The following is a 20004-nucleotide window of genomic DNA, read 5'->3' as shown; positions in this document are numbered from 1 at the left end:
GCTGGGGAGTGGGGGAGATGGAATACTGTTTAATATTTTGGAATTATTAAAAGTGGAATTACACCTGTCCGGTCATGCTCACTCTGCACTTCCGGGGGTGTCCAACTGATCTCCAGTGCAAGCTGAAAGGTAACCTCTGAAGATAGTAGTACCACGCCAGTTTGTGAATAGAAGTGAGATCCTAATCTCCATAGCCTTTTCAAATTACTTATTAGGAATTTGGGGAGGGGGGGAGAAAGAAATAAATACCTCTGTGTATTTTAACACAGAATATTTTGAGGAAATACAAGCCATACGCAGGTGGGATAAATCCATGCTAAATAAATAAACAGAACTGGCACAGAAAAGTAACTGCATGAAAATCTCATGCCAGGGGAATTATGTTCCAGGCTATCTGTGCTGTCAAGCAGCAAAAAATGAAAACAAAAAGGTCTTGCCATATGAGAAAGACAAGTGGCTTAAAATAGTTCTTTAACACTGATACAAACAAGGTCAGATATTGTGATGCCTGTCTCGCTTCCAGACTTCAGTGGGAAAGCAGAGGGGAGTGATTCATGGAGAGCATGCAAGAAGCAGTGCCAAAATGGAGCTGAGAAGGACATGAGCAAGGTCCTGATTGTTTGTCTTTTCATAATGCAAGACAAACAGAATATGAAATGAAATTAGAAGGCAATGTACTTAAATTGGCAATTACTTCTCCACTGCTATCTTGAAAACCAAATACTTTGAGAGCAATGAATTGTTCCCTTGAAACTTGATAGATTTTGTAGTGGATGTAAGCAATAATTAGTAAAAACCATATAGGTGAACAAAGAGAATCTCCCTAATAGCTACAGATACTATAGGCAGAACTATGTCCTGCTTTCTCTGAGACAGAGCTGGCTCCTTGCAGAGACAAGGGGCTGCCTGGGACTGACAGTTTTTATCAAGTTTGACCTAACAAATTCTTGCACTTGATTCACTAACTGAGAAAAGAAACTAATTAATACACACATAATCTTTGCTTCAGTATTAAGAGGCAGAAATCATGACAGATGCCAGAACTAGCCAGAAATTTCCCCAAGAGGACGGGAAGGAAATATTAAAAAAAAATACACCAAAAATTAAAATTATGAATGCCAGAATCCGAATAAAATAAGACAAAATAAGTTAAGATTGAAAAACCTCTGGAGTAAGGCACTAGCTACAGAGGCATTTTGAAAAAAAAGCAGGTGATAAAAGAGACACCTCAGGAAACGCATTTCGATCCTTAAAAATAGGCTGTAACTTGGGGTTAACCGGTGGGGATTGAGGGGGGGAGAGGGAGGAGTCGGGTAGAGCATCCTCGTTACTGAAACCATGAAAGTTCCGCGTGTGGTGTGTTTTTTGTTTGCCCGGCGGAGCGGCGTGCTGCGGCGGTGTACGTGCGGTGTAACCCCGGGCAGAGCCTGACCGCTCACACCGGCATCCAGAGGCTCGCAGATCGGACACATCAGGCAGGGTAATGATGTCTCTGCCCGGCCGTCTGTGAACGCCGCTCCCCACCTGGCCCCCCGAGGGGTCCCGGCAGCCCCGGCACACACGGCAGGCTCCGAGCTAAGCAGCGCTCTGCCGCGGTCCCGTCCCTGCGCTCCGCGGGCTGCCGGCACCGCTCTGCCTCCCCGACGAGCTCCGGCTGCGCAGGGCTGGGGCAGAAACTCGGGGAAAGGGCTCTCCCCGCCTTGGGAAGCGCCTGGCACGCCCCACGGGCTCTCTGACAGCGCTCACCTGCCGGCTGCACGGAGCCACCCGCGGGCTGCGAGCGGAGCTGGAAACTGAGCCGGGAGCGCAGCGCAGCCAGCCCAGGTCCGGCGCCCGGGGGAGCGCGTTCTCCGCCTCGGAGCGGCTCGGGCTGAGCGCTCGGGCAGCTCACGGCAGCTGCCCGGGCAGCGGGACCCGCGCTGCCCCGGCCAGGGGAGGGGGCTGCTGGTTAAAGACAGGAATGAAAGATGAACGCCGCTGCCCGGCCAGGACGGTGCCCGGCTGAGGCTCGCAGGGCGGCTGGGGCAGCGCCGGCCCGGGGCTGGCGGGGGCGGGGGCCGTGCCCCGGCGGCAGGCGGCGCTCCGGGGCCGGCGCTGGGGCGGCGGCGGCGAGCGGGGCCGCGCCAGCCGGAGCGAGCAGGGAGAGGCGATGGAGCGGGGAGCAGCCGGAGCCGTCCCCGGTCCCGGCGGGGAGGAGGAGGTGCCTGAGGTGAGAGGGGCTGCGGCGGGCGGGCCGGGGCACCCGCTGGGCGAGGGAATGGAGCTGGGTGGCCGCAACTTCGCCGCTGGCCGGCGGCACCGTGCGCCAAGTTACCGGGTCCCGTCTGTGCCCGGGCCGTGCGCGGAGCGAGGGGCGCTGCCGGAGCCGGGGAGAAGCGCGGCCGCCCCGCCCCGTCCCTGCCGCCTGCCCCGGGCTGGAGCCCTGCCCTGCCCTGCCCTGCCCTGCCCTGCGCTGCCCTGCGCTGCCCTGAGGAGCGGAGCGAGCGCGGCCGGCCCTGCCCGGTAAGAAGGTAACGGGGCTGTGCCGGGAGCCGAGCCGGGGCGCAGCCGCTGCCCTGCCCGGACTGCCCCGGAGCGCTGCTTTGTTCACTTGCCTGCTTGGGGATTTGGGGTGGCGATTCGCTTTCCTTACTGAAACGGGCTTGCGGAGCTGTCGCTGGAATGACGGTGGTGTGCCCCTGCGTAGAGCTGCACAGGGGCCCCAGGTCCTGTAGTTTTTGTTTAGGCAGAGCTCCCGCTGCTTTCCCGGGTCTTTCTCAAGGTTTACACAAAATTAAGTCTTTAGTCAGGCTGCAGCATCTCCTAAATTATATGTTTATCTAACGTGATTATGAGTTTCCGTTTGGATCCTAGGCAAAATTTGCTCTGAATAGGCATGGCAGTCATACTTAATGTTTGCTAAATGCATTGCTATCAATTTGAGTGCGTATTATTAGTATGATCAGAACGTAAATTCTGAGGGAATATGAAGGGGCTGTCTTGATTCTGATCTACACGGTATGGTTTGAATGAATATTCCAGTTTCGGCACTGACCCTGAAAACAGTGGTTAAGGTTTGTCCCAAAGTAGAAGGTACCTGACCATAAGACCCTTGACGAGCCTGATCACTTCTAGTGGAGTCTTTTTTAAAAGGCAATCTCTCCTTTCTTTGAAGCACTTGTGCAGCAGATACTTTTGCAAGAACTTCTTACTGCATCTTCCTCCCCAGGGTAAAATTGGACAGGTCCATAAAAAGTGGCAAACCTCCACCTGAGGGCATTTTTTTAGTTCAGCTTGAAGCACAAAAGTTACTTGAGAAGAAAAGCTACCTATTGAGTCTGCTTATCCCTCCCCTGGCTGTTTCCACGGTTCTGAAATGGCTTGAGGGTGACCTTCAGAGAAAGAAGTCAGCTTTGCTCAGAGGATTCCAAACCTTTTATTTGCCCTTCTTAAGGCTTCTCTAAAACAAACAAGCAGAGCATTTGGAAGGAAACCTATGATTGAATATTCAGCAATTCATTTCCCTTGGGTAAAAGCTGATAGATGTTTTCACTTGTTTTGGAAAGGTTTTTAGCAGAGCAAGAAAGATCTGACTTGACACTGCTAAAGTAAAGCATGAGGTAAAGCAAAGGAGGGTAGTATTTTTCCGGTACATCACTCCTGATGTGTGGAAACAGGGGTTAGAAACTGGGTGAACTGTTGCAGGGCTTTTTCCATTATACTTTTATTCTGGTGGGTTAATCAGTGTATCAGTTTCTGTGAAAACTCGAGACTCCTGCCTTTTAAAAAACATTAGCGATATCACCGGATATTTTCAGGCAGTGCATATCTGAGACAGTACGGCACTCACCAAGAGATTAACAGCACTTGGCCTTGTGCCTCTGGGCTTGTGCCTAATAATACATTGCAGGAGCGCTGCATTAACTGTCAATAAATGTTTGCCATCACTTCGCACTTAAGTACGGAGTGGCTTTAAAACAGCACAGAGAGAAAAGTTTCAGCTCAGTTTTTGAATGTGACACAGCCCTTTGTATGACTAACTCTCATGGTGCCTGGATCTATTGCCAGGGTCCCCATTAATATAGCCCAGCTTTGTTTATGTGGCTTTGGTTTTGAAGACCTAAAACACGTGAGTTTATTTCTTTAATTTCCCCTTCATAACTCCATGTTGATAAAACAGGTGAGAGAAGAGTTCCATTAGAATTGCGTTTCTTTGCTGAACTTAGGCAGGACTGTGATGGTCTTCAGATGCTTCTTCTTTGTCATTGTGTTTGATTCTGGGAGAAATCCTTTTAATGCCTAACTATGATTTCAGAACACTGTAAGAGGTTACCCCCAGGTAATCAGACTGTACCTTGCACTGAGCCCAGCACTGCCTGCAGTCAGACAGGATCAGTGATCAAGGCAGTGTTGGATGGATTTTTAGACACCGTGAAAACCCTTGGACTCCTCCAGCAGGAGACCAGTCTAACTGGAGAAGCTAGAGCCAGAAAAGCTGGTGGGAACTGATGATGCTGTAGCTGTACCTGTGCTAATGCTGTGCACTGGTACTCTTGATACTGAGCGAGTACCCAGGTGGGGAGTTATTCCAGAGTATTGTCTTCTGAATGCTCGGCATAGCTTTTAGCTTGTGAACTTGCATGCACACAGCTATTTGATTGCTTGTTTTGAGCAGCTGGGGGAAAGGCTGAGATGGATTTGATCCCTGTGTCCTCAGATTGTTTGCAAGAAAGAAAAGGAGGCAACATTCTAAGACTGAGTGAATGATAAAATAAACGTTCAGTTTAAATGGTATTAAGAGAAGAAACAGGAAGCTGGAGATGGTGAAAACTCCTAAATTTTAATGTCTGAGTGATTGAGGAGCCTTTGACTTATTTTAAAAATTACATGAGCAGTCAAGGACCAGAGTGTTAAACCTATGATACAGATGGGTTTCAGTAGAGGGTTCAAAAACTTTCAAATGCATGTAATAAGGTGATAAAGATTGAGATTATCTCTTTTCAAACGTTTTGCAGCTCTACTAAACTAACGAGGAAACCAATCAGCTCTGGTGCAGTACCTCTTTAAATACTCAGTGTGCCTTGAATTGCATGGAGTAACTTACTTGCTCAGTTAAGACATTAGTTTTGAGTTACATGACTTGCCAGTTTCCCTACTCAGATGAATGTCTTCATCAGATTATAAGAGGTGTAATAATCAGTCAAGGGACTTTAATGGTTTGTTTGCATCAAGCATTTTTAAGAACCAATTAATTAAACATGACAACTTTAAGTTACTTGGTACTGCTTCCCTGGTGTATGCTGCCTCTGTGCCACACGCCAGGTCCATTTCAAGAGGCAGTTTAGCCCTGCAGAAAGTCAGGGTCTGTTGCTTCTGTTCCTCTTGTGAAGTGTTTTGCCTGTGGGAGACTTCTTCCTTGCTCCTCACTTAGTTTTGTTCTTCACTAGACTAACACACAAATGCAAATTAACATCCTGTGCACTGTGTTTAAACGATGAGCTGAGTGAAAAAAACAATGTTTGTGAAAGCTCTGATGCTGGTCATAGGGCCTGATGAAAGACCAGTGGCTTTTCCCTGACTTCCCAGCAGAGAGGATGGACACTCCCTATGTTATTTAAGATGAGAGAGGGGCTAGAGTCACTCTGCTTTCTTAGTACTGTCCTTCCGCCCTCACCAACTCAAAAATCATCCTGTGATAGTTTTCTGAATGCTGACGGGCTTTAGGATGAGTGCTTTATATCTTCAAACTTCCAGTGCTTTCATTAACCTTAGGTGCATGAAGAGCAATTTCTGGAGCATTTTTCTAATTATTAAATATTTAAAATATCTTTGTTTTTTCACCCAGGAATTAAGATAAGAAGTATGCAGTCTCCCAGCTTCTTAACATGAACTGGCATCTCTGATAATTGTTCAGGTTCTACCAAAACAAATTTGCCATTTCACAATCATTAAGTGATAAAATCTAAATCTTTAAAGCAAGTCAGGGTCTTGTGGTATTTTTCCAAGTGACAAAAAGCTAAGGGAGGAATTTCAATTACTGTAATTGAATTAAGCCACTCTAGTCTATTCCTATTCCTGAGCAGAATAGGTCCCAAATGATTTCCTTCTTCTTCTCTTTCAGGGTTCTAAATAAGTACTTTAAAAATAAGAATAATTAAGACTGTGAACTGTGATGCCAGGTATTGGTCAAAATAAATGTAAATCCACTATATTTGCAGGAGATTTGCACAAACAATGGTTCTCCATGTTCTGTGCTTGGTTAACCAGTGTTTTTCTGTGCTCTCAGTAGAATTTGTGATGCCTGTTGAAAACAAGAGATCCAACTAAAGTGTGTTAAATTAGAGTTCTGCACAAGTTGCAGGAGGTAAATCAATGTTTGACAAATGGAAAGGGTATGAGCATTTAAAAGAAAAAATGTACTCAAGATTCCAGGAATATTAAAGCAACCGAGATGAAACAGAAATAAAACATTAAGAATGTGTCCTTTCAGTGTTGTTTCAAGAAGAATAATTATACATGTTGGTGTTTATGGAGATTATTCTCATCTTCTTATTCAGAGCTTTGTGTTTCCTGAAGATACAAATAATATTTAGACTAAAATGGTACCCACAAGAAGCACTTTGTAAATATTAATGTTGTGGGGGATTTTTGGCAATTGAGTTAGAGCTGTTTGTCTCAGCCATCTATAAATGGTTCTCTGAACAAAATAAATAGACTGATACCAGCTGGGCAGGGAGTAATGGGTAAGATCTATCTTAGCCTGTGTTCAGAGTAGTGCCAGGATGCCCACTGCTCATCCTTTGTGAATGGGAGCAGCTGGGGCCGTGCTGGTGATGCCCTTCCCTGCCTGAACTCCATCATTCCTTTGGAGGGGAAAAGAGTGCTGACACCCAGCAGGATCACAGAAGCATTTAGGTTGAAAAAGACCTTTAAGATCATGAAATCTGACTCTAACCACTACCAAGCCCACCACTACATTGGCTTTGTTTGGTACACTTGGGATTTGAGCATGGTCCTCTGGGAACTTTGGAGAGGATTTATAAGCATGTTTACTTGTTTGATATATCTTTTGCCATCTTGCAATGTTTGTTGGGGTTTCTTTTAATGATTTTAGTCACACACGTTCTTGGGATGGGCTGACAATGAGGTTTCCTAGATGTATTGTGAAGCAGTTGTGTGTTGGCTGTGAACCAGATTCCTCACATCATCATTTTGTGCACATTTGCCCCACTGTCTGAGTTACAAGACATCCGTGATTTTAGAATGTTTAAGGAGAAGTTGGACAGATTAAGGAAAAAGGAGGAGAAGTAAACCAGATTTAGGATAAACCATCCTCCAGGGATTTGGCACAGCTGTGAGAATAATTTTTTTGTGCCTGGCCCTGTACCCCTGAAAACTAAACCTAACTTCTTCAAGTCTAGCACATTTCTGAGACCTTGGGATTTTATCTGTCCAGGGTGTTGAACAGAACTGAATCCTGAAATGGAAGCTTGTTTCCATTCACTTTTTAATTTCTAGAACTTCTACTTTCTAGGACCTACACGACTGCTTTTAAAGGTTTGTCACATGAAACCAGCTTTGAATCAAGGAAAATACTGTTTGGATTTGAAATACCCATTTGTTTGAAAATGAGTATTTCTTAGTGCAAATCTACTGACTTTGGTGACTTTGAGGGTGTCAGCATTTGCATCCTTTCAGAGTCTCTCCCTTTTGCCTTCTCTTCCCCCTCAGTCCCTCCCTTGCTATGGCAGTGCAGGGATTGTGAACCCTGGTTTCTGTGCTGTTTGCCATCCCTGGTTCAGGGGGCTTTGGCATTACTGGGGTATTGCTGGCCTGAGCTGGAGGGAGTTCATTCACAGCTAAACTCTGTGTTTGTTTACAGCTGAAGCAACACTGAACTGCATGAGCAATAACATAAGAACACCACATTCAGAGTCAACAACAATGGGAATGTGCTGATTTAACCACACAAGTGATGTAGATTAATGAAGGGACTAATATGTGATTCCCGTTAATGGGTCTTGGCACGAGTGGTATAAGGCAGTGTCTCACTCTCTGAAGGTGGTTGTCATAATGATGGACAGATTTTTGCAGTGTACAGAAAAAAATCTCTAGAGTTTTGTTTGGTTTTGGACTTCAGGGTGTTTTTTTTTTAGCATGAGGGGTTGATATGTTTCTAAGAATAAGAACATCCTGCTTTGGAAATGAGGTGGGAACAATTGCTAGAGAAAGTGCATTGTCAACACTGTGAATCATTGAGTGTTCTAAATAATAGGATGAAGGATAGACAGAGCTTGAGGGAAGATGAGGGATTTTTTAACTTCTCAGAGTGAAGTGTGAGAATCCTAGGTACTCCATGCTGAATGAATTGTAACAGACATGATGAAAAATAGTTGTTTTCCTTCAGATTATCAGTGCAATTTTTTTCAGCTGCTAAAGCCTCTATGGAGACTGCAATCACAATATAAATTAATTCTACAAAACTCTGAGTGAAACTCAAGCCTCTTTAGAGCTTTTCAAACATTATCCCAAGGCTAAAATCTGTATGGGTTAGAATTCTACTTTATTCTGACCTGTCGGGATGAAATTTTTACTTGGTTCTCAAAAATTAATTCTCTTCCCTCACAAACTGCCTTTGATAATGTTCCAAAGTTAAGGAAGAAATACTTGAAAAAGCAGATATTTCCCAGGACACGGAGCACATCTCATAAATTTTAGTTTCTAATTCTGACATCAGGAATGATTGCTTTTGGAGATCACTATAATGTGCTTCTAGCTAATGAAGATTGTGGTACACCCTCCAGACTGATTCTTGCAGTGAAACTGCAGTTACACTTTGATGGCAGAGGCCTGCTATGTGTCTCCATGGGCAGTCTAGCACCACTTTGTTACCATTACTGGACCTTTTTCCATCTTTTCAGACTGCAAGACCTTGTTGTTCAGTTGAGCTGTTAAATTTGATTACAATAATGCACGCTGATGTGCACTAATGCATGTTGATTGCAGTAATGCATGTTGACATATTTCTGAACTTACCTCCGTGCTCAGAATAATGACCAGCCTTACCTGCCAGGCTTAAGCAGTCAGTGAAGCCACAAGAGGCTTGTCTGTGGTTTCTATTGATGTGCATGAGTATGCTAACTTTGAATGGTATCATTTATATGATGCCTTTCACTGCACAGGAGCACACAGTAAAATCGTGATCCTGTGACATTTAATCAGACACAGTTTCTGTGGCAGAACTCAAATTATTACATTCAGTCTAAGTTCCCAGCTAAGTTTTAGGGCTTTTTCCGGACTGCATTCAGTTGAACTTGCATTCATTGTTTAAGGGAAAGTCATATCAGTTCCTTAAGAAAGTCTCCTCTATTCAGCCTACAAGAAAGCACTAATGACTCCAGTCACACCAGCTCTAGTTCAGATAAAGTTGATTTGTTTTAACTTCTGTACCCAGAATAATTTTATTGCTGTTTTTGTCTATTGTGTTTTTCCAAGTCATTTAGTCAGACTTTGAGGAAGGAGTAGCTTTGAATGTCATTATATACTGTAAAGTCATCAAAGGTGTTTCAGGAAGGACTTTTCTGAGTATGACTTTAAAGCCTGCAAAAACTTCTGCAAATATATATGGATTAAGGAAGAGGATCAGGTTTACATATGAAAGAGAGAGAAAAAAGAGAGAAATTTTGAAAAGTCTTTTAATGACAAGTTTAAGTAGTTTAGAAGGCTTCATTTCATAACTATTGATTTAGAAACAAAAGGTTGAGTCCTCTGAGACTGGGAAATGCACAGCATACACAACCTTTTCTTTATCCACCAGAAGCAGAAGCAGCATACTCTCCAGGCTTTAGAGAGTCCCAGCACTTTGTGGTTGTAATTGTGAATATCCTCTTTCGTGTGGATATTCTTCAATGTAAATGTCGCTAAAATATTTCTCAAATAAATATTGCATTTAGTATTTCCCTAAAAGCCTGATTCTGAGCACAGCCTCTCCTGGTGGGTGTATGAGGCTTCACACCATGAAGGCTTCCTCTGGCAGCAGAGGGACTGGAATTTTTTCTGCAGACTGCTGTTCAGGGCTCTTAATTAGGAGCAATTGGCTGCATGGCAGGGAAATGTTCTTTTCGGCATGCTGAGATAAATCAAAAGAACCCATCCAGACCAACCTTTATGTCAGCGAGAGCATGCCTCAGTCCTAGGTGTTTGTGCTTGTACAATGGTCTAGAGTTAAAACCCTCAGAGTTATGGATGAATAATACCAGATCACTCTTGGACTAAGCAAGAGTAAAACTTATGATTTTATTTCTTTTCTAGCTTTAAAATAAAAAATTGTGAAAAGAGCTTACATTCAATGTCTAATCCTGACAGACTTTACCCTTAGAATCATAGAATCATAGAATATCTCGAGCTGGAAGGAATCCACAAGGATTAGTGAGTCCATGGAAACAATTTGTTCTATGGCTTCTCAATTTCCACTGCAATCTGCTGGTGTTCTTGCCTAATTACTTTTCAATTAAAATATGTGATTCTCACTTGGCTTTCTTCCTCCACTCTGAGTTCCAAGACGATGGTTCCCCATTTGGGTCAAGTGAGAGCAGCCTCAGGACTGCCCAGCTTGGTCTGTTTGTAGACACATATGATCAGGGACGCACTTTCCATCTGGAAGTCACTTTGGCAAGCTCTGCCCTTCTCCTGCAAGAAGGGAATCAGCTTAAATACCTTCAAAACATGCACTGACTTGGACTTGGCACAGCAATACTGTGTTTTCTGTAGGTGAAAATTTTAACTGAGCAATTGCAATCAAAGATTGGCTGCTTCTCTGCACTATCCCAGTGGCACTGGATAATAGAATAGTATGAGCTGGAAGGGACCCTTCATGAGTAATTCACACAAACAAACTCCTGTGTACGTTGGTGTCCTGAAGCTCACAAAAACCAAAGGGTTTCAAGAGTGGGTCCTTATAGAATATTGAAAAGCCTTTTATTTATTAAATCTCATACATTCTCTTTTATTTATCAAATCTCATTCATTCTAATGACTAGTTCACGGTTCTTGTGCTTTGTCATGTTAATAAGTGTGGTGAATCATTTTTAATAACCATTGCTTTTCTCTGTAAGCTCTGATAGCATCTGTGGGAGACTGTGACAAATAATACCTGTTCAAATGCTGCACATGTGGATATGCATGCTTTTTTGTTTCATATCAAACATGGCTTCTTGTTCAACAACCTACTACAATTCTAAATACTGGGATTTTTTATTTTTTTTTTAAAGATTATATAGAATTTAATTGTTCCTCAAATGAAGGGATTCACCTTTAGCTTAAGTGAGAGAAGGCTGGTGTATGATCCAAAACTCATACTTTGATACTTTTTAATAAACTGGATTAATTGAGCTTATATATTTATTGAGTGTTATAATTACATATGAGTGTTACATAGTATAATATATATAATATAATAAAATAATACCATGTATGTTATATAATAAAATATAATTAGTTTTATATTAATTGAGCTTATATATTGAGTGTTATAAGGTGGGGGCACATTGCTCCATGCATGCATCAGTGTGAGGAACCAAAGCCAGATGAGGATTTGTCATGCTTAGTGGCAGCACCCCATTCTTTTCTGAAGCCTCGAGTCAGCATTTCTCTGGGCTCTTCTTGCTTCCTTCTTGGTCAAGAAGATTTTTCAAGCACATTCAGACTATCAAAGTTTAGTGATATGATTCCTTTTTGCTTCCTTGGCATCCTTTATACCACTCTTGGCATTCTCAAAAGTGGACCATTATCAAGGAGAAAATGTAATTGTACCACCAAAAGATCCTACTCTACAATTTTTGAATTATTCTATGCATCACTGGAGATTTCCAGAGAAAATCTTGAAGCAAGAGACACAGCTAACGTTAAATTCAATAGCATAAGAAAGGTATAAAAGAAATCAGACCCTTTGTTTTCAGAATGTAAATGAAAATGCAGCATTGGGGTTTAGGGGTTAACTGCTCCCAAGAGCAGGATGCATCATGAAGGTGCAGTAATGAGGTTCTTTCTTCACACAATGAAGTGTTCTATTAATTACTGATTTTGTCATCTTATTTCCACCTATGAAAGCTAGTAGGCACGGTCCAACTTTGAGCCATCCATTGCTGGAATTTCAGCTGAATGTATTCAGGTAGTCATAACATAATGATCCACTTTCACTTAAAATAAGTTAGTGTAAAATTAGCACAGACTGGTGTTTTGATTTAAAATAGTGCCAGGTCAAAGTAGAACAAGAGTGTCCAGGCTGTTTATCTGAACAGTTTGCATTATTTTCTGTCCTCTGCTGTAACTAGCAAGAGTTTTTCTCCTTTCATTTTGTGCATTCACCTACCAATTCACAGAGATAAGAGGTGTCACCTAAAGTGGTTTCAGAGTCACCAGCTGCATGTTCATGGGACTGTCTCTGAATAAAGGTGTGGATCCTTACCAGCTAGGATCCACAACTCCAGGTTTCTGAATGAATCCCTCAGCCCCGTGTAGGGGCTGGATGAAGGGCAAAGGCAGGAGGGAACATGACATTGTGCCCTACGCTGGTGGTGTCACGGAGCTTGTGTCTTTTACAGTGATAGTGAGGGTGGAAGATAATGAATGAGTGTGATAAGGAAAAGTGTCCCTCTGCTTTTCCATAATTTCATCTGAGCCAGCTGGTAAATGGTGGAGTGCCAGGAAACAACATGTGGGTTTCCAGGGATCCAGTGATGGATTTTAACACATTTTTGTGTTGCTTATTTGCCGGTGTTACATTTTTGCTATACCAGTGGGTTCTCAACAGCACAGGAAGAAGTATATTAGCACAGTTATGATTAGGGCTTTGTAGTTATGTAAAGGCAGTCTCATTTATCAGGTTTTACTTCCCACCCACATTCCCTCCTTTGGTTTTTTATTATTTTCTTGTGTCAAGTGGCAGGCATGAACATGAGAGTCAAGGCCTTTGTAGCTTTGCAAAGGCAAAACGTGTGGAAAGAGATGCCAGAGTCCCTTTGGAGAGGAGGACAAGGCAGGCAGCCAGGGGATTAGGAATGCCTGCTATGAGCTGGCATGCAGGATGTGGCTGGAGAGAAGGCTTAGGTGAGACTGCAAGAGGGAGGTCTTGGCTGGAGCTTCATTTCAAAGCTTTTTGAGGGCAGGAAGGGCTGGAAATGGTTGTGTGTGTGCATGGCTGTAAGAGCTCCATTATTGCACTAGACAGTCCTGACTCCTGATGGGCACTGGTGTCACAGAATGCTTCCTGGAGTCTCTCTTTGTACAGAAGAGAGCCCCAAAGGCACATAGAAAACTTTTTTTCTCTTTAACATGTTACAGGGATAGATTTAGGCTGCGTCTAGCAGAGCCTATCCCCCTGGTCCCTTGATGCAATGCAAGGGAATGAGAACATCAGGGTGACTTTCCTCCACCTCCTGAACCCTGTGTGCTCCTCACAAGAAACCAGAAACAAAAAGAATGTCACACACGGAGAAAGTCTGTCACTTCCCTCCACCAATCGCTTCATGTCTGTGACACAGCCTGCCATGGACCCTCAAAGGACCCTCAAAGGACCATGGGTCCCCATCTCCTCACCTGGTGCAAGGTGTCTGCAAGAGAAGCACCTGCTCCTTTGAAGGGTGCCTAAGGCACCAAAAATGTATTTCAGTGCCTTGGGGTGGGGCGAGAAGACATTAGCCTGCAGCTAAGTAAAGTGCACACCATTTTGGGGAAGGCTGAGCCAGTGGACTGAAGTGCACAGAGCTGGTTTCCTCCAGAGAGGATGTGAGTGCAGGAGGGATAGGCAGCAGCATATGGCAGTGCAGCTCTGAAAAGGCGCTGTGAAAAACGGCAGCTCCTTATTTAGCAGATCAGCTTCCTCTCTGGGTGCCCTGACTGGATTTTGTAGAAGACCTAATTCTTTCCTCGATAACTGAATGGGTTTGGTTTGGAAATAGAGAATCTCATGGTGCCTCTAACTGACGATTTCTTCTGAAGTGGAAAGACACTATCAACTTCAAGGCAAATAACATATGTTTGAGAAGAATTTTAGGAGGCAGCATATCAAGATCTTAGGCCAAACCCTGAGAAAACATTTGGAAAGCATTTCAGAAGTAAGTAAATGCAAAAGATAGAATCATGGAGGGGAAAAAAAATATCCATTTACTTTCCTCTGCTCTTTAGCTGGACAAAATGCAAAAAAAAGGAAAATCTTTGCTTAATCATGGACAGGTCTTGGAAACACCTGCAGGCTGATGTTTCAAATAACCTCCTTCCTCCTGCTCTGAGTGTTCTGGAATGGGAAGCACAGGTGGGATGAGACTGGGGCTTAGGAGAAAGAGAAATTGTGTTTCTTCTGGCAAGTTGCACATTTTATTGTCAATTGAAGCACCTTAAGGTCGATCTCGTGCCCTGTGAGTCACCTAGAAGTGGTCAGGGAGCACTGCCAGGAGCTGGCAAGCAACTGATAGTAAGTCACTGGCTTAACTAGAGCGATATAGTTGGAATAGACCCAGAAGGTCAGATATGACAAAAATAGCTCAGTGTAATTGGCAGATTTTGTTTTCCTGTGCACTTTTATGGCCACACAGTTATTTTTCATGTTTCAAATCAACGTAAGAAGTACACATTTTCAAAGCAAAAATTAGAGCAGGAGGCATGCAGAGTATTTCTTTGGATTTCACAGCATGTTGCTAGTCTAGTATAAAATTTGCTGGCCTCACCCTCCAGAAGGAAAAAAGAAAACAATGAGATGCTGAAATAATCTACATCCATTTGCCTTAGGCAAAGCAGTCAGGTAATGTAATTTCACTAAGGGTAGTTGAAAAAGTGATGAGGAGAACTGTTCAGGAAATGGAAAGCAGCATATATTTTTCTAGGGAAAGAATGCACTTCTGGCTTTAGGGTTTGTATTGTGCACCCAAATTCTACTTCTAGGCATTGAATGACAGATGAAGAAAGACGGGGCAAGGCTAACTAGAGAGGTGTGCTCAAAAGTTGTAGTTATCTCTTGTCAGGGTGAACCTTATTTCCTCTTGCATTAGTATTGAGTTTCAGCAGACCAAAATTTGAAAGGTTTTAGAACTGCCAAGGATAATGAAATGAGATAAATTTGTGAAGGGAAAAGAAGCTGAGGGATCATAAAAAGTGCTGACAGTTAATTTAGTACACTGAAAGCCTAAGGGGTACACGTGCTACCTAGCAGCAGGAAAGAAGCCTAATCAAAAGAAAGTTTGATACCAGTCCTTGCCCTAGAAGGTAAACAATTGTATGAGAAAGAGAGCATATGGAAGGTTAAATGTAACTATTGCAGATAGTCATTGGAAGTTTCAAGCAGTAAAATATTCAGAATCAAACAGAAAGAAATGACAGATTTGAGATAGCCTTCATTGGAACATAAATCAACTCATTGGAAAAGGTTTTTAGAAGAATAGATAGATGCCAGCAAAACAGAGTGACTCTGAAATAAATTATGAATGTACCAGTTTCACAAGTTTGCTTGTTCTGTTTGTGGAAGCACATTCTGCATTTTAGAATAGCCTCTGACCAGATTTATTTCCAGTGGATCAAATGTGATTCTTTTCATGAAGGAGCTGAAAATGTATAAAGGGATAGCAATAATTTACATTGTTGCAACTTAGAATAAGTTTCTAAATATGCAAGATCCTCTAGATTAAACAGTCAGATCTTGATTTGGCTTCTGGTTTGTTTGTTTACAGTCATTCAGGTATGAAAAATCTGCATTTGTCCGTGTACAGATGCATTTGAAAAGCATTTTTGCATTTGAATAGCTGCACAGTTAATTAGCTACTATGGACATATTTTGTATGTACAAATAAGGAGGTGGTGAAAATGTAACCTTAAATATAATTTATTTTTGCCACTGTTTTGATAATTTAAAGAGCTGTTAGTCACTGCTTATTGAAAGCATCAGGAAGGCTTCATTTGTTGCCCTGTGTTCTAATAGTTACTCACCAGCCCTGTTGGGCTGGCACACGCAGCAGAGAATGGAGAGCAGGTGACACCAGTGCACAGACCCAGACAGGAAAACTCAGGGTCAATCTCAGCTTCTGAACCAAGCACCAAAGAAAGCTTGCCAGTTAGGAAGGTAATTAAAATGTTGTTTCAAAAATCAATTTAAAGGCTTGTGGGGATGAGATAACAATGGCTTTGAAAGTAGGACCTTTAGTAAATAAATTACAAGTTATTGTTTCCAAATGCAGCTTCAGTAATCCATATTCAGTCAATTTATGACTTTATGGCTTAGATTTGATGGCTAAAATTGAGATGGAGTTTTGCAGTAGATAACAATTGCAGGTCAATTCTTTAGAACATACGACAATGACTGCTGATTTATATAAACTATTTCACATAATGTAATTATGCAGGTGTCTGCAGAAGGAAAAATGGACCTGGTAATGAGGAGCTGGAACTGGTGCACGATGGGTTGATACTGCAAGATATTTATTTGAGGTGAAAGGGTCCTTAATAGGAGGAAAAGTATGTTGCTCTAGCAAAGAATAACTTGGAGAGAGAGAGTAAAGAAACTGCTCAAAAGGAGAAAAGATCTGCCAGATTATAAGATCCCACAAGTGACTCCTTCACTTTTTCAGTATTAGTAAAGCAGCAGAAACTAGGCTAATGGATAAAGGTGTTTTATTCATGCTTTAGAAAAAAAAAAATTTGAGATCAAGATTTGATTGAGGGGATCACTCATTAAAAAGTGGCATGGACGTAAGAGCAGATGTCCATAAGGGAGGTGCTCAGCAACAATGATGGCACTTTCAGGAGAATTTGGAAGGAGTATGTCTGTAACTTGTATAAAATTCTTCCCCACTGTCTGGGATGGCTTGACTGAGGTTGTGGAGTCTTCATTGCTCCTTTCTTTCTGGGTTAGAAATAAAGATGTTAAGGAGTGTGAAACGAGGCGGAAATGAGGCTACATGTTGTCTATTCTCTCACCTTGTCCCCATCTTGCCCCTATAATCTGAGACTCAGTGCTCAAGAAGGCTCCTTCATAGTGGTTTCCATATTGCTTTCTCTTCTCTCTTTTGGTGGAACCACGCAGAATCCAGCAGGTGTTGCTGAATCGGAGGAACCATTGGTTCTCTGTGTGCAAAATCACAAGAGTCTGAAAATCTTAACGTGTTTACATGCAAAAAGACATTCTACATCTTTCTGTATGGAAAATTAAAACACCTTCTTAATTTAGGTGTGTGTAGCCTGTCTGTACTGCAAGACTTCATCTTCAGTTCGTAGCTGTGTGTTTATAAATCTTTATGACAGTCTGACAAACACACAATACCCAGGCATTCCAACACAATGAGTGCTCACATAGTGCCTGTACATACATTATGAAAAGTAGATTGCTTTACACTCATGGACTGGTGAATTAAGTGGTCCTGATTTTTCTGTCACTGTAACAAATTCCCAGTTTTGTCAAGTCTGTGGGAGTGCAGTCTATGCATAAAACAGAGGCAGGAGGCCAAAACCATGAGATTTCATGAAAAGGATATTTAGATGGTTAGGTTTCATTTATTTTTCATAGCTGGGCTTTGGGTTTGTATAAATACAATGAGTAGTAGAAATTCTAGGGTTTGGAGGAAACAGGAGCTTTTTTACTGTGGTTCACAGAGGATGCATTTTAGTTTAAAATCTTTCTGCTTTACCAGTTCAGGATTAGGAAGACTATTTGCTATTTTTAGAAAACAACATTTATCCAGCAGCAGAAGAGGTAACACCAAATGACATTAACCCTTTCACTGGCTCCTCTTTTTCCATTTGGCTCTTGGGTGTGTGTATGTGCTTTGGAAGGGCAAGAACCATCATATTTTGCATAATGACATTGTGTGACCAAGGTATCTCCCCTCCAGAAATAAGGAATAATGTGCTCTGTTTTTTAATCTGTACACACATTCATACACACATTATAACTATGCACAGACCTATTTCCAGCTCTTCCCCATCACAAATACCTTTGTATGAGCAGACACCTGATCAAGCTACAGACACTGGAAATTCACATGTGCAGACTGGGTACGTGCAAAACCAGAATCTGCAGTGGCCACATTTAACTTGAGAATTAGGGAGTTATGCTCTGTAATGCAAATTGCTGAATATCTTCAGCTTGGGTAAAACAGGAAACATTTAGTAATAAATATAGCTGCCTAATATGAATCCTATGGAAATTTCTTCCAGGACAGTGTTTAACTTTAATTACAGATATTTTCAGGTTTACATGCACCAAAGCATGGTAGAAATCCACTATTTATTTTTTTCTTTAACAGCACTTCTGCTGTTTCAGTGAGTCTCTCACCTGCAGGAAGAGATCAGCTGATCCGCAGCACTGACTTCTGATGTAAGAGTGCCATATTTTAAAAAGCTATGAATATGGAGGATCTCTTGTCTCTGCCAAGAGATTAAAAATAAACCCCCAAAGGCAAAGATTCTCAAAGGACCTGTTTACCTAGGATACTTCTGTTTGCCCAAAGATGGCTTTTTACTAGCACATCATTCTTGGCATCCAGCTGTTGCTGTTGTGCCACATCTGCTATCCTCAGATATCCCAAGGTGTCTCAGATTGCACTGGGTGCCTCTGTGCAGGCACCAGATTAAAGCTGCTTGTTTCCACTGGAAGCCAGTGGGAGCTGATGACTGCATTGACCCTCCTTGGTGCTTCCTGGCCTTGTGGTCTGAGGGCTGGTTTTGGAGACCCACATGCATTTAGTGTCACAGATCTCATGTCTGTCATTTCCCTGCTTGTTGAGGGGAATGTATGGATATCTGTGTAGATATGCATATATATGGGGGGAAATACAACATTTTCTATGGGTGTGTTTGTATATATTTAAGCATGGGCTTAGTACCAGTTATGCATTTACTTAGTAATGGTTTTCTTTGGTGATATAGCAGACTGGGATCCTGATTCTGAGACAGGGAGAGAGCTTCTTACAAGCTGCTTGGCACTTGCTAACTTACATGAGAAGTGCAGAGGTTCAACATATGCTTGAATTAGGTTCTAAAATAATGAAATATCTCCTTTATACCATATTGATCTCTATCCTTTCATCCTTCTCCTCTTCCTTCACACTGTAAATTACATGTTTCTTTTTTATTTAACAGTTGTAAACACAAAACCATCAAGTGATTTGAGTTTATGGTCATATTTTATCTCAAAACAGTACCATTTACATTTCTTAGCTGACCACTAGAGGTTTAGCTAAGTGCTTTCTCTCTCCCACTCTTTTTCTGTAAACCCATCTGTGTTTGCTCATGTCTCATATTTATTTCACACTTTGTTTCCTTTCCAGATCATGAAGCTATCCTTTACAGCCACAAAAACATGTCTATAATGATGACAGAGACACAGAAATTCATCTTATGAATGGGGTTTACTGTGCAGCACTGGTAGGATCTTTCCAGTTCTGTCCAGCAACCCTTCCCAGGGGCACCTTCCACTCCAGCTCCTCAAAAGCCTGAGGATTGACCTCTCTAGAACCCAAGTCCATAGCCCATTCAATTCCTGTTGATTCAGTTAAAGCTAGGCTTTGTAGAGTATGATGATACACTTCAGGACAAGGTTTCTGAGACCAAATGGGGTCTCAGGTTCCTGGCAGCATATAGAAATATTCACTAGCCAAATAAAACTTTGCTGTTGAGAAGGGGACTGATTGAACTGGAGAGCAGCTGCTTAATCAGAGTTTAAATGATTCTGTATCAGTAAGCTACTGAGACTGAATGCATTAAATAAAATAAGGTCATTTAAAGTGTAAAATAAATAATACAAAAACAATTATGCAGTACAAATCAGATTACATGCATTCCTTTTGAGCATCTTCATTAAGTAGCTGTTAGCTGCTTATTTGCCGATCTTTATTCAGATTTTTAGATGCTGATATCTGTGCTTACTTTTCACTTGATGAGCAGGCAACTTGGATATGAATTCATATTTTATGAGTTGTCTTTTTTATTAAAAGTTTTCAGGAGGAGAATGAAAGTTATTTTGTTGCTTATTTCTTCAGTGTG

General features: G+C 42.2%; 1 protein-coding gene across 3 annotated transcripts in view; it reads left to right on the top strand.

Moving 5' to 3' along the window:
* Positions 1–2099: 2099 nt before the first annotated feature.
* The window catches only part of KCNG2 (potassium voltage-gated channel modifier subfamily G member 2), a 52584-nt gene continuing 34679 nt past the window's right edge, over positions 2100–20004 (top strand). Inside the window, exon 1 of one of the 3 annotated variants that reach the window (XM_058833635.1) lies at positions 2100–2209. The gene's annotated coding sequence lies outside the window, so the exon portion shown is untranslated. The other 2 variants (XM_058833634.1, XM_058833633.1) reach the window with 2 other exon arrangements.

This window comes from Poecile atricapillus, chromosome 2, assembly GCF_030490865.1.
Source record: "Poecile atricapillus isolate bPoeAtr1 chromosome 2, bPoeAtr1.hap1, whole genome shotgun sequence".
NCBI classification, from domain to species: Eukaryota; Metazoa; Chordata; class Aves; order Passeriformes; family Paridae; genus Poecile; species Poecile atricapillus.
This window is presented reverse-complemented; position numbering and strand designations above follow the sequence as displayed.